The sequence below is a fragment of the Cryptomeria japonica genome, chromosome 1 (assembly GCF_030272615.1).
Source record: "Cryptomeria japonica chromosome 1, Sugi_1.0, whole genome shotgun sequence".
In the NCBI taxonomy this organism is placed as follows: domain Eukaryota; kingdom Viridiplantae; phylum Streptophyta; class Pinopsida; order Cupressales; family Cupressaceae; genus Cryptomeria; species Cryptomeria japonica.
The window spans coordinates 498,193,583-498,209,147 of record NC_081405.1 but is presented as its reverse complement, the minus strand read 5'-3'; positions in this window follow the sequence as shown (position 1 = coordinate 498,209,147).

Below are 15,565 nucleotides of genomic sequence, written 5' to 3'. Positions count from 1 at the left end.
TCTAGGCACTAGAGTCCATGTATCATTTTTCTCAATTTGCTCTAGTTCTTCTTCCATGGCTTTGACCCAGTCATCACCTTTTAGAGCCTCCTTTGGTGTTTTGGGCTAAAAAATGGAGAGCATACATCCATTCTCTCTTGCTCTTCTTCTAGTTAGAACTCCTGCATCCTTGTCACTGATGATATTTTCTGCAACGTGATTATTTCTGACATACTTAGCCAATACCAGTTCACTCCTCGAAGCTTCTTCTACCGGTTGTGTAGGTTCTACTTCATAGGATTCTTCATTAGCCACTCCAACGGGATCTTATTCAGTAGGTTCCAGCGATACATTGTACTCAAACCCTTTATAGTCCTCTGGTTCACTCTTATTGTCCTATTCATTTTTCGCAGAGTACTCATCTACTCTGACATTTGCACTTTCCACAATCTTACCAGTCCTTTTGTTTAAACATTTGTATGCCTTTCTCTTTGTTGAGTAACCTAAGAAGGTTCCTTCATCACTCTTGGGATCAAATTTTCTAGTGTACTCGTCCCTCTTGATATAGCACCTGCTTCCAAATACTTTGAAATAGAAAACATTAGGTGAGTATCCACTCCATAATTCATAGGGAGTTTTATTTGTCCCTTTCTTTACCTATATCTGGTTCAAAGTGTATACATCAGTGTTTATTGCTTCTCTCCAGAAGATATGTGGAACGTCCTTCTGTATCATCAGAGTCCTTGCACAATCAATAAGAGTTCTATTTCTTCTTTCAGCAACTCCATTCTACTGAGGTGTTCTGGGTGCAGATATTTGCCTCATAATCCCTTATTCCTTGCAATAATTCATGAACTCTTGAGAGGTGAACTCTCCTCCTCTATCTGATCTTAGACACTACAAATTCTTATCAGTTCCTCTTTCTACTCGAGCCTTAAAAACCTTAAACATGTGAAAGGCTTCAGATTTTTCCTTCAATAATATAGCCCACATCATTCTTGAGAAGTCATCCACAAACAACACAAAATACCGATCTCCATAGAAACTCTTGGTTCTCATGGGACCAAACAAGTCTGTATGAACTAAGTCTAGCACATTTTCAGATGAAAAGGTTTTACTGTTGAAACTAGACCTGACCAACTTTCCTAGTTGACACTCTTTGCACATAGCATTTTCAGGTTTCACTATGTCAGGCATACCTCTGACAAATTTTGCCTTACTGACTTTTTCTATGCTATCAAAGTTAACATGACACAATCTTTTGTGCCACAACCAACTATCTTCAACCTTAGCCATTAGATAGTTACCTATGGTGGTGTCTAGATGAAACATATTGCCTCTTGACTGTTTACCGGTGGCAATCAGACTTCCTAATTTGTCATTTATTTTATATATTCCTTCATCGAATTCTATTTGGTAACCCTTATTCTTAGGTTGTTTAACACTTAATGAACTATATTTTAACCCTTCTACCCAATAGACATCAACAAAATTTGTTTTATCATTTAGGGCTATAGACCCCTTACCTTTTACTGCACAAGGAGCATCATTTTCGAATCTCACAGTTCCTCCATTGCAATCCTCCATGCTGAGGAATTTGTTTCTGTCACCGGTCATGTGGTGAGTGCAACCACTATCGATCACCCATTCTCCACACTAGTTTGTGCTAGAGATCAATGCCATATATCCTTCCTTTGTATTGTCCTCCTTGACTACCACAAATGCAATATCATCTCCATCAGATCCTTTTGATTCTTCATCAGTGGCTCCTTCTTGCTCTTGTCCCTGTAGCCTCTGAAATTATCCTTTATGTATCTATCATTGTCAGGACATCTTGAAGAAATATGACCTATCTTATTATAGGAGAAGCGCTTTAACGGTAATTTACCTTTGTACTTTCCTTTTCCTCTTGGCAATCTTCTTGCCAATAGAGCTTCAATTTCATCTTTCTCTTGTTCCTCAGATAGTAGATTGTCACTTTCATGGAAATGACTGGTTCCGGTAGTAGAGCTACTACCAGTTTCTTTCCTTCTCCTTTATGGTGCATGCATCATGGAGGCTTTGAAAGAAGCATCAATCTTTGGTATGATGTTTTCATAATTGCTCAATTCAAAAGTAGTCAAATTAAAAATCAATGAGTCAAGAGTTACACTGGCTTTTCCCAAGGATTTGAGTTCCTGGATAGTAGAGACCCTAATGGCATATTCTAGTAGCAAGGTTCTTAGGATTTTTCTAGCCACATCATCCTCCTCAAGCTTTCCTCCAACACTTTTAATGGAGTTTACTACATCATGTATCCTCTTGCTATACTGCTCTATGTTTTCTCCTTCCTACATCCTCATCTCATCATATTTTCCTCTGAGGCTATCTACTTTGGCCTTTTTAACATGAGGATCTCCCCCATAGACTATCTTCATCTTATTCCATATCTGAAAAGTTGTTTTCAAATCTTGTACCTCAGCAAATTTATTATCAGAAAGAGTGTTGATAATCAGATCCATATCAACAGTATTATCTTGCCTTTCCTTGATCTAATCTGAAGTAAGAGCCCTTGAAGGTTCATTGAACTCTTTGATCACATGATTCCAGTAGTGTTCACCTAGGGATCTTAGATAGAGTTTCATTCTTCTACACCATAAGGTGTAATTCTCCTTAGAGAACTTAGGACCCTCCTTACGCATCATCTTGGATCTTTCCTTAAGCTGATTAAGCTTCTTCTAATTCTAAGGACCTGATGCTCTGATACCAATTGTTAGTCCCAACCAGTGCTGAGAGGGGAGTGGCGAATCAACACTTGATCAAATTTTCACAATGAAACTTTTAACTTAAATCTGCATTCATCTAATATCCAACAATATACTTAACCATTCAAGTAAAATATGCAAGCATGAAAAGTTGACAATGACACCAAGAAGTTATCTCATGGAAACCCAAATGGGAGAAAACCACAGTGTCAGTAGGAACTCACAAAAAATTTACTCTTCTGAAGTACGCCCGGTGAGGAGTCATCCCTATTAGGAGATTACAAAGACACTATTAGGTGTCACCCAGTTAAGGGATTTTGTTCAAGGTCGGTTAGTGCCTTTACCTTGTTAAAGGTAGCCTAGTTAGGGGACTTAAGAACATCAATTAAGATGTCACCTGGTTAAGGGATATTACAAAAGAGACCTGTTAAAGTCCACCTGGTTAAGGGATTTATGTTGCAGTGGTTAGAAAGAAACAGATGGATGATATGTCGAATAAGCTATTGATAGCTTGATCAGATCTCAATATGCATCACTTTCAATCCTCACTGGTTGTGTCTTCTCTGCACAACACTAGTTTTCTTCTTACACCTTCAGCTCTTCATTCAATCGGTTGCCTATCCCTCGACACTGCAGTCTGTCGATCCTATGACCTTCAGCTCTCCACTTGTTGGTTCTCTGTCCTCCGGCTCTGCACTCTGCTGATCTACCTCAAACACACTCTACTGTGCTAAAAACTCTTAGCACTTCCTCTCTCTCTGCTCTTCACTTTGGATTGCCTTCAACAAGATCTGCTTGTTGTAAATTTCATGATCAAAAACTTTCTGAATGAACTCAAGAACACTTTATACATTTTTTGTTGACACTTTCAGGCATTCCCTCAATCAAAGCAATCATGGATTTCAGAATATTTTAAATTCAAAAATCTCCCACTCTTTCTTTGTGTGCCTTACAGCAATTTTGCCAAGTGTTCAACAAATTATGCCACCGCATCTCCCAAAGATAGTAACTTATGGGTCGTGCTCAGTCAATTAAGTGCAGACCAAAAAATCCATCGGTAATCATGCTTGACTGCATGATAACTGAAGTTGACCTTACCAACAAGTGAATTGGTGTAGACACAATCCCACCAACTCATCTTTTGCCACCACAACTAAATAATTGATCACCATTCTGAAATTTATGGTGATCACCTATCTTCCTTCGGTAATACTGGTGTACCGGTATGCCACTGCACTTCTCTATTATTGGTTCATCCTTTGATTGTTGGTTTGTTGTGCTAGCATCAAGTCTCTTCCCTGGTTTGCCAATGTGAATCCGATTTGCATACAACTTCAAGTTTTCTTGCTTGAGTCACCTTTTGTGACTTCATCATCATCAAAGTGATCGATCTTCTTGAATGACAGACCGTTTGACTTAGCCTATCTTTCCTTGAGATGATTGAACCTTTGATCATTCATTACCAATTTTGTTTCCATGTGTTTGTAATTCATCACTTTTGCTTACTGCAAAACACCACTCTACCTATACCACTTCATCATTGGTGTCTTCACCGGTAAGTGTCGGACATCAATGACAAATCTTAGCACATATACTGGTTCTCTGGATTGACCAGTTTTGTTAATGCCAACAATCCAACAAATACTATGTCCTCATTAGGTGACTCACCAATATCCAATGTGTATAAAGTAGGCATTATTTCTTTCAATCATTCATTTTTCACTCTAAACCACTTTAGAATGTTATGTTTTATGTTAACATTTTCCTTCAAAGAATATATCGGTTCAAGGACCTCATGGTCCAAATATGAATGGAAATCGATGTAGGAGTAATTAAGTGACTCCTCAACACCCCAAGAACCCTATAAGAATAGAAAAAGCTTCCACAAGAGAATGACAAGATAATTTGCACAAAAATTCATAGATTGATACAACATTTGAAGTGACCAATAGAGTACCTGCAACTGAACAAAAAGGTTGTGCACCAAGACTACACACATGCATGATATAAGATTCCTATAGATCTTGGCATTGTTATGGAGGGACACTCACTTGACAAAGTTATGATTGGTAAATAACAAAGGCACTACACAAACCCCCAAGGCACTTTATATTATAGTATGAGTACAATAATATGGTACAAATGTTTTGTAAAATCCCCCAAAATACATGAACAAGATGTGTCATCTTATCTCAATGCGTCTACAAAAGAAAGTGCTTACAAAAATGCTCAAATGATCCATAAGGATAAAAATATTTTATATACATATGATGCAACCAAAAAGAAGGTATCCCACGTAAACAAAATGTTTCCAAGTGCCAAAACAACCAAGCAATTAACCATACTGTAAAAACACAAAATCGTGAATTAATTATACTTGGGGTAAAATATAGAAAAAGTGCATGAATAGACTGAAAGTGCACTAAAATACATTAACAACACTACAAGAATTGTGAGAAACAAAGAAACTAGTCACAAAAGTTATGAGCTAGGAAACCCGAAATGCAATACTAACTTCGACAAGCCCCAAAATGTACCAACTACAAAAAATGATAAATATACCTACATCAATAGATAGTGCATGGAATCACCTTTCCAACAATATCTTATTTGCCAAAAAAAATGACGTTGTATGCCCAATTTATGGCCAATTGAAAAAATTGCCTATATGGAGCCCAAAAGTGGTCAAAAAAGGCCCAACCCCCTTTAGCACCTAAGGGATAGGGTTTGGTCACCCATGTGACCTAGCACTCAGCAGTCAAAAAAAAAGAGCCACCACCCCAATGGTAGTGAGAAATGAGCGAAGTAGGCATAGCAAGGCCTAATACTTGTTGAACACCCAATAGGACTGAGATGGGGGATGAATCAATTCGAAACTTCAAAATCAATTATTAATAAACAATATCAACTTATTAAGAAATAGTGCATTAACCATTAGCACAAAGGCATCAAACACATGAACACCAGATTTACATGGAAAACCCAAACAAGGAAAAACCACGGTGAGAATCTAACTCACAATATGAATAACAATGTTTACAACATTTTAGGCTTACAATCAAGGAGCGAAAAACACCCAAATGGCTTATTTGGCTTGTAGAAATAAGGCACAAAACCTTAGGTAAGATAAAAAGAGGATTTGCACAACTAAAGAAAACTTCTTCAGGACAAGATACAAATTGTTGTCAAAGGACTTACTGTCAATCAGTAATGAATGAAATAGTTGAATTGAAATTGAGAAGGATCTCCCAATTATGAAATTGTCCTTGAACATCTGAATCAAGCGACCAACATCATGTCAAATATCTCTGATAATCTTCAATATCCCAACACACAGTCTTGTAGAATCTATCACCTTCAAAGCTCTTCTCAAAGTGACTTTCACAGCACCACAAACTCAAATCTTCTTGCAAATCATTTGCATACAATTATCACACAATTCACTTCACATCCATATACAATTCATCCACCCGCACATCTTAAATATGAAATACAACATTGAAATCCTAATTAAGGGTCAACCAAAATAGGATAAGCAATATTTCACAAAATAAGCCACCCGAACCTAAAATATTTAGATCAGTCCACTCCAAGAGAAAGAGGGAACTAAAACATATCACAAAACATCTTTCCACGATTGATCCAACAATCCGCACACACTAACACATATTCCAAAGGCATTATAAAATGTAACGTGTAGACATAATCAACTAGTCGGTCGCATAACCACTTTCAATGCAAAATACTCCATGCAGATCTCAACATGCCATGGTGAGGCCCAAAATAGCATCCCAACACATTTTCAATACATATTCGGATCAGAATAATATGATCCACTAAACCACAATACAATTAGCAACATATCTAGAGGGCACCAAAATAATTTTGAACCACCTTGAACACATGATGATACAACCAACACCAAAAGCATATACAGAAAAGCATCCATCCAGATAACCGGTCTGACAAAGCAATATCTAGACCAACATCCATCTGGATAACTAGGTTTGACATCAATGATAACCATACAAGCTCATGCTATCAACTTTGTAATATCTTGAACTAGCCTATAGCCCATGCTACTTCTTTGTTTGAATTATAGGAAATATTGGGACATCCTCCTACTTTTGCCTCTTTATTTTTGATGACTTAGGATATTGATGCCATTTTTATTATTTCAAAATTCTACGTGGAAATAAATTATTAGATCTTCCAAGGCTATCAATGCCTTATAGATATGACTAGTAGTAGATTTTGGAATCAATAGAATACACTTTAGTTGCTAAGTATTATATTGATGAAGTCTTAGCTCCTTATCATATTTATATTTTAAGGTGAGTAGATTTGGGTCATTTAGTTGCCTCCAATATTTTTGGCTCTAGGATCAAACCTTTTAATAGAGTGAATAGACTAGATAAATTATCTACTCCTCCATTTGTTCTTTTCTTAAATTAGCATTGATGTTTCTTCTCGTAGTAATATGTCTATATTTGGAATCATTAGAGTTGGGAGAGATAATTCTAGTTTATTTTAATAATTTGTATATTTTATTATTGGGGTTTGAGAATAAGATGGAGGCTCAATCCATCCTTGTTGATGTAGAGAAAAATTGTGAGTTGGGTTAGAAGAAGATAATTTGTAAGATGGATTCCATGATTTTCCTCTCCCTTCTAAATAATGGGTCTCATGAATCTTCTTGAAGGTTGACATATTTCATGGAGTAGATTATTTTCCTTTCAAAAAACTTTGATTTTATCTCTCTTATTCATATTTCTAAGGAATGAAATATTTTTGTCGATTGTTTGGTCAAATGGGCCTCTAATACTAATTACATCTAGAATGTCATAGAGAACCCTTGTACTATGTTCAATCTTCACAATTTCTTCAACTCCTCCACCATGTTTTAGTTTGGTCATTACAATCTTTTTTCTTTTGAGTATCATGTTTTATGTTTTATTAATTTTATGGGTTCCTTTATTTCTTGTAGTTTGTGGGTTTATGGAAAGCATCCTTCAATTTTTATATTTTAAGATTTTGTGGCAATTGTTGTTTGGAAATATTTTTTTAACTTTTTAGATTCGTAATTAGTATATTTATCATTTTTTTTAAAGATCTTCAAAATTAGGGTTACACAAGCCTTCTCTATAATCTATAAAATTTAGGGTACCTCCCAATATGCTACAAATACGCTCTAGAGCATAGTGTGTTTACAACACCATGACAATTATCTCTCAAATGTTTCTTATAGATCAAGTGTAGATGATGGGATACTCTCTCATGACATCTCAAGAGAACTGAAAATCATCTCCCCCACCAACATCATTAGGAGTCTTAGAAGGGATTGTTCTCTCATTGTGTATATCTAGAGGCAAAGACATGTGTAGATGTGGATGAGGTTCAAACCTCCTCTCCTTCTTATGATAGCCCTAATTCGGACTACGCACATGTTGATTCCACCATGAAATTTTTTGAAATGGTAGGACCAAATTAGTTCTACTCAAGGTTATGAATCTCAAGGGTCCTATATTTCCTACAAGGAAAAGAACTATAGTTGCAAAAATTTGCATGAGGAGAAGACCCTAGATGAAGAGGTGAAGATGTAGTTTATGTCATGAGGACATTGTTCTACTTTAAAAGGGGGGAGAAACAATGAGACAATGAGAATGCCTTGTATTTCATTTTAAACATTTCTTTTTTTAAAATATGCTTATATATTTCTATACTAATTGTAGAACTAATTAGCTTTAAAATTATTAAAAAGAGAATATAAGATGTTTTTTCCTACTTATTTCTTCTTCATATATCTATTTCCAAATTATGATGTAAACTCTATTCTCTATATATATTTGTATCTTTATGATGAACAGGGGACTTAAATACAACAATGTAGTATGGATCTAAAGAAGGAACAGTTTCTAAATAAGCATTCTACTTATACTATTGTGATCAACAAGTTGGAATGAATCTAACCAACTTTGGAGTTATCTCAGCTAGCTCAAGACCACTTTTGGTGATTCTAAAACATGTAATATCATGACCCTAGTAGTTTAGAGAAGTAGATTTAGGTGGCATCACTTATTCCTAGATTTATGGAAACTAAATTTTAATATTCTTAATTCAACCATATGCCTTCCAAGTTACACATGCAATCACCAAATGAGTCTTCCCTTATAAATCACACATGGAGGAACCAAATGAACTCCCATTATCAAGCTAAAACCATCTTGTTGCATATGTTGCTCTTTGCTATTTCTTTGGGTGAGCTATGCTAGCCTTGACTAATTTGTGCCCGGTGAACCTCTTCAATATAGGATGACTAAAACTCTGAAGTCTTTGAACATTCCTAAAAAAAATTGAGCACTCTAATCAGTGCAAGTTGAACTTGTTTTGACTCAAGGATTTCTATGACGACTCTTCCATGGAATTGGAGCTTATCTCCATGCAATTCAATAAATAAATAGGACTATTAGTCAAATAAAATCCAATGGTTATAGATTAGTGAATTTTTCCTTCTTGAGACTAGAAAGGCCATAGAGAAATTGCCAAAGAATTCATAGATGAATTTTTTTTTCTATTTAGACTAAAAGTAGGACATGACTTCTTGTTTGTAATTAAAAAAATTAACTTCATACCCTATTTTCACTAATGTTGTGAGAAAATAACATACAATTTGACATTTCTTTTGGAGTAATAGGTAGATTGAAAAAGAAAGTCAAACCCACTCACCTCAAGGAGAAATCCCTAGTGTTTGTTTTTACTAAATTTCATGTTATCATAAGTAAATAAGTTCATGTAATTATCAGCAAAGTTGTTTATTTAAAAAATTGCAAGTGTAAATCTTATAAAAAAGAAAAAAAAAATTCCCTTTTAGTATTTCATTCTTCTTTTGATTCCAAGAAAGATAGATAGATATAGGAAAATTCAATTTATATAATTTCATTCTAGTATTTATTATCTTAGTATTTTGATGCAAGCAATATTCCTTACTAGAAATATGTGTATAAATTCAATAATTTAATAGTTTAATATTTACCTTCATTTTAAATAGTGTAAGACGTCAATTAGAAATAATTTGTTTGCATCAATACTTGAAAACTTATCACAAACAACCTTATACACACCCAAATTGATAAATAATTTAATAATAATCATCTTAGAAGACTACAATGACCTCGACTTCAAGAACATGCTTATGCATTAGGATTTCACAAATTTTGAGAGTCTCAACTCATGGTGCACCACTCCATCTTGATCGTGAGTGCATACATGTTCAAATAAATAGTATTCATTAGTAATTCAATATAGTGATTATCAACATCATAACAAGGTTCAAGAGGCAAAGCACCATGTATAGATCATCCCTATTACAATCAAAATTAATCCTAGATATGAAATTGACAAGTTTAACCTTATTAGGACTAAACAATTTAGTTATAAACAAGAATTTTTAAGTTTGAATATAATTAAACAAATCATTACCTTGATTAGCTCCCAAAGAAACATGATCAAAACCAACCTTACTCTACTATTGCAATTTATTAAGCTAGCAAGAATTCATGACAAATTACTTTAAGATGTGGATCAAATGGATGAACTATGCATGAATCAAGAGATAAAACATTTGATATATGCATGGAATACATGTGAGTTGATATCTCTTTACTTAATATGGAATCTAGGTCAAGCACCTTGTTAGTCTCATCCAATGAAGAATCTTGCAAGCCATCTTACTTGCTAATTTTTCTAGTTTGAGAATCTTCTACCTCATGAGATGGGTTATTTTATCAAGCTTACATGTAGCATTGTAAGAATTTGCCTATAATGACCAAGATCTAGAGGCCAATGAATAGCACAAAAGCAAGAGAGAATAAAATAGAAAAGAACAAATTGTATTCTTGAATCAAGATGCAAAAATCAATCAACTGATACAATTGGATTAACATAAAATGTAAATGAGCCTGCTTATAAAAGCAAGTCCATAGGTAAATGATAGCACACAATCATGACATGTGGCTCAATGAGATACAAGGGTAGGTAGGGGTAGGTAGGAGAAATAATAGGATATTCCACTAAAGGTGGATCACCCACCAAAGGTGGAAAGTGATAACAAGATAACACCACGAAAGTGGAATTTCTCCTAAAACCATCTTCCCTATATGCACAATTCCCTAAGTGTCTCATATGCAAAATTAGTATGAAATGCATTATCCTGTGTCAAATTAAGTAAAGTGTAATCACATGAGACATGAATTACGCCAACATTCACTATTAATGATATAGGAATCAAAACCAAGTTCATAATTGCCAAGGTTATAACCATGAATATAGGATGATCATTAACTTTCCTCAAATGACTCATTCAAATGTATTGGATCAACAATACTAAAATCACAAAGATGCTCCCTTGTTTTACTTTTATGGTCATTTTGAAGTTGTCTAGGATCAATAATAGACTCTTCATGGCACTCTTGGTCCTCTTTCACTTCCTTAAGTTGAATTTTATTAATCCTTTCTCGTTATAATAAAGAATTAGCTTTATTTTTCATCAATGCATGTGTTTACATCAGCACTTAAGTGACCATAAAGTTAACCTTCTTGATTGATAGAAGTCGCATACGAGTCACAACCAAAGGATCTTTAAATTCAATATGAACATCCATGTGAATATTTTTCTCTAAAATTTTAATTTCAAACATAATATCTTGACTTGCATGACAAGATTTTATCTCTTGTTCCAAAGTCTAATCAACTCTTTGAATTCATTCCATCTTGTATTTCTAGTATTTCATATATCTAAGATGATTTCACATTATATCCAATATTTTTGTATCTTGAAATAAAACAAAACATACTTACCATAGTTTTTCTTAAGCTATGAAGACAAATAATCATTTGACTTTATTCTTCTAGTTCATTTCCATCCACAAATATGCATATCAACTTAGTTCATCTTCTAATGGTCATCCCATGATCATACTCAAAAAAAAAAAAAAAAAAAAAATACTTAACATGTCCTACCCATGTACAAAATCCTTAACTTCCACCCCCCCCCCAAAAAAAAAACCAACATTTTGTAATTCATTTTTTTACCCATGGAAAAGTTTTACTCATTTCCAACATTTAGAAGAAAGATAAGATCATCTACAAATTCATCCAAAAATAAATTGCTCTCTATTGTATCATGATTTTTATTCATGATAGTTCACATTTTATAAAATGAACTAGCTTCACAAGTAACTTTAAATGTTTCTAAGTGATTGGCATCAATAGAAGTTCCCTTACCAACACTTCCAAGGTCTAAAGGTTGAAAAAATGTCTTGCATGAAGCCCTTCACAAGTAGCTCTATTCTTGACATTGAATTATATTTCTTCAACTATAGAATGACTCCTCCCTTCACTAGCAATAACATAATGTTGTAGGTGTTTTTCTTGATTACTTGTTTCAAAAAATGCATCATAAAACTTCACTTCAGTAAATCATCATATAAATTTGAAAATTACATGTACCTCCCTATTCTTGACTTGCATTTAGTGGAAGTTTTGAACTATTTTTTCCTTCTTCATTATCATATTTACAAGCTAATTCATAAGGCTAATTCATAAGTCTCTTATTGATTTAAAAATTATTGAGAAAAATGCATGTGTATTGAAAAAATATGTATATTTTCTTTCTTATCAAAATGTGACATTTTTACTAAGGGGAGATATAAATATATTTGTTGGATTTGAGAAAAGATAAAAATACATGTTTATTAATGTATATGTATAATGTAAATTTTCATAAACAAATATAATATATTTATTATGTATATTTATATATACTAAATATATATAATTATATTTATTAGATTTAAGTTTAAAAAGTTCTTATTGTAAAAAATACAAATAACAAATTGAATGGATTATTTTAAAGTAAAATTAGAGAAGAAATAATATTTAAAATAAAAAATATGAAAAGAGATTTTTTTTAAAGTACCAAAACAAAAACATTGGGAGGTGGGAAGGGAGTCAACCCCAACCCCCCAACCATAGGATGTAATTGGGAGGGGCTTCTCACTACAACTACAACAAGGCTCCAACCAAGCGTGGAGCCTCACCCTCCCTTCAAAGGGGGCTTGACCCCTAATGGGTGTTGCATTTCACAAAGAATCCTTAAATGAATATCAGTGAGTTATTTTTACCTATCTATATGTGTGTGTGTGCATACATACATACACATACACATACACATACACATACACATACACATACACATATACATACACATATACAAACACATATGTATACATACATACATTAAATTAACTAGAATAATAAGACAACAAAATGATGTTATTCTTACTCCTTGAAGGAAATATATGTATTTTAATATATTTATATGTGCAAACCTAGTCCTATTATTTCAAAAAGGGAAATGAGGAATAAAATGGAACAAAATAGAAAAAAGGGAAATAAAAAATGAATTGAACAAAATAAAAATAAAAATTGTATTGCCTTAGGGTTTTCTTGGCTCCTTCTATTCTCCCTCCACTTGCATTTGGAATGAATCAATGACAATAGGAGAGAGAGTATCATTTTAATGTTGATTTTTAGGTTTTTATAGCTACCTTAAATGGGTGAGAGTCCTAGTAACATTTAGAATGAATTAAGTCAAATGGGAGTGATCAACCTTTTAAATTTTTTGATAAATTAAGATGAGAAAAGGGTCCCATGGTCATAGAGTTCACAAAAATAGCCTAAAAATTAGAGTTCAAATTAAGAAAAACAACAATAAATAGCTACACCAATGTAGCCACCTAAAGAGAAAAATATTAAACACTAAACAAAAAAAAGTAAGAACAAAGAAACAACTACTAAGTAGTGTTGAGGTTATGGAGGCTCACACGAGCATTCCATTCCTTAAAGAGTAGATTGATTTTTTCATCCCACATTTCCAAATCCACCTCCTCATAGTCCTTCCTAGCAATCTTGATAATTTTTAGCTTCTTTTATCTTTGTTTTTCTTTCCTTCCACTTTCTCTTCCTTTTTCTCTCCCTAAAGAATTACCATATTAGTGATCAAAACCTCCACCATTCCTTTGTTACACTCAAGATCCTAGCCACCATTTCCTCTGGCTACATAAGCCTTATAAAGTTAGTAAAAATGTATTATTTTAATTTATTTAGTGAGATGACTTTTTTGGTTAATATTTTGAAAGTTCTTATTGTATTTTGATGTAATTAATGTAATGTATGCTTGTCAATTAAATTAATTCCACAATATTAGTTAATTACATAATTGGGAAATTTAATCCATAAATTAAGTTAAATCAAGCATTTCAATAGTAATTTGATTTCACTCAAGGTTCATCTCATAGTGTGATTATAAGTCATAGCATTGTTTTTTATTAAGAAAGCGGCAAGAAACAAGGGTGTTGACCCTTAATACAACAACCCACGGGCAGTAAGAGATACAACAAAATAGAGGAGAAAGCCTTGAAAAAACAAGGTCGAGTAGGTGAAAAATAAAAAACCTGTCAAACCAGCAACAACCCAAACCCAACTCAAGGAAGGGGAGAGACACCCAAGCCTTGGAAATGAGGGGTTTGCGGGAGGGGGGAGGACTTCCCCTTTCACCTACAACAAACCACAGTTTGGGTGATATTGTCATTAAGACCATCAAAAGAAGAATCAAGTGGGGAGGCTCCCATAGGGATTCTATCAAAGATGGTAGTAGGTTGTTACTACAAAATAGCATCAAGAGCGAAAACAACAAAAGAAGATTGGGGCTGCAAAACAGGACCAACAGAAGTTGGAGCCTCAAGAACAGAGGAGGCCACAACCGCAATAGCAAGAGGGTCGATAGCAACATCAGCAACAGTAAGAGGCACCACCTCATCACAAGAAGAGATGTCATCCTATTGGGAGGAGTCAACTGGATCGACATTAGAAGCATTGTCCATCAAGTGCTCAAATGTACCATCCTTCCACCATGTAGAAGCACCTTTGTGATGAATATAGTAGTCTAGAGCTAAATGGCTCATAGAGAAACATTTTTTGCAGTGAAAGGGGAGGCCCTTGTAGTCCAATGGTTGAGTCCAAGGCCTATCCCCAACCATAAGAACCACATCCCTAAGGAGAGGCAAAGAGATGTCAATGTCGATTAAGATGTAGACAAAGGTAGAATGACCCATGGAGGACATGTCATCATCAACCTTTAAGAAATGGTCAAATGAGTTATCAATGGCCTCATAGCAAGAATGATCCCAGAAATAAAGGGGGAGATTAGGAAGACGTACCCAAACTGAATGTACATTAAGAGGTTTAGTAATAAAAATAAACTAAGTAGTCCAAGGTTTAACCAAGAGAGAATGATCTCCCCAAACCTACCACTTTCCCAAAATCAAGTCACAATTAGAAGAAGAGGCAAAGGAAGCAATGAAAAAGCCTTTAGCACAAGGAAAAATCTCAATGCTATGAGCAACCAAAGGCTTCCAAAAGTCACTCACCCAATGATGGAGGTCCAGGAGTGAAGGCCACAATCCAACAAATCTACACACCAATGCACATAATTAGTAGAAACCAATGTCATCAACAACATCCTATCCACAAACCACCATAGGGGAGGACTTAGCACAAGGAAGACGACGAACCCCCTTGGTGGGGTGAGCAACAGATCTAGCCACACGAGAAAAGCTATGCTTACCAGTGAAGGAGGAGGGTCTTCACTTAGCACCCACAGTTAGGTCTCTAGCAACAATAGTGAAGGCAACACCAGCTTGAGTGTCCCTAGAACGAGAAACAACACCAAACATAAAATCCTCAACACCAATGCCTGAAGGAAGGGCATCCACAAGGGAGGC